At 33.6% G+C, this 402-nt stretch overlaps 1 non-coding gene across 1 annotated transcript; it reads left to right on the top strand.

Annotated features, from left to right (window-relative positions):
- Positions 1-215: 215 nt before the first annotated feature.
- On the top strand, positions 216-402 carry LOC122942819. Its single transcript, XR_006390731.1, has one exon. It is a non-coding gene; the product is annotated as a U2 spliceosomal RNA (small nuclear RNA).

The following is a 402-nucleotide window of genomic DNA, read 5'->3' as shown; positions in this document are numbered from 1 at the left end:
TTTTAATTTTTGAACATGATTTTATTAATACTAATGATTGTATAAAAATTGCTTTAAGTGAGATGTATATTTATTATCTGAGAGACAAAAAGTACTTTGGTTCAAAAGAAGCAGCATCCATGTGGTGTCTATCTCTATGGAATTCAATTATACAACAGTAATTATATCCTCGTGTTTTATCCTGTGTCTGCAATCTTTGACTTTAGTTGTTGCATCTTACTTATGGTTTTCTGATTAATAAAATTTTGTTGAAATCTTATCTGTTCAATATCTGATACATCCCCTATCTGGGGACCATATATTAAATCTATTTTTCGAACAGGGAGACGAAAAAAGAGCTTGCTCTGTCCACTCCACGCATTGACCTGGTATTGGAGTACCTCCAGGACTGGTGCACCCCTT

This window comes from Bufo gargarizans, chromosome 6 (assembly GCF_014858855.1).
Source record: "Bufo gargarizans isolate SCDJY-AF-19 chromosome 6, ASM1485885v1, whole genome shotgun sequence".
Classification (NCBI taxonomy): Eukaryota; Metazoa; Chordata; class Amphibia; order Anura; family Bufonidae; genus Bufo; species Bufo gargarizans.
Note: the sequence above shows the minus strand (reverse complement) of the source record. Positions and strands in the feature narration are given on the sequence as shown.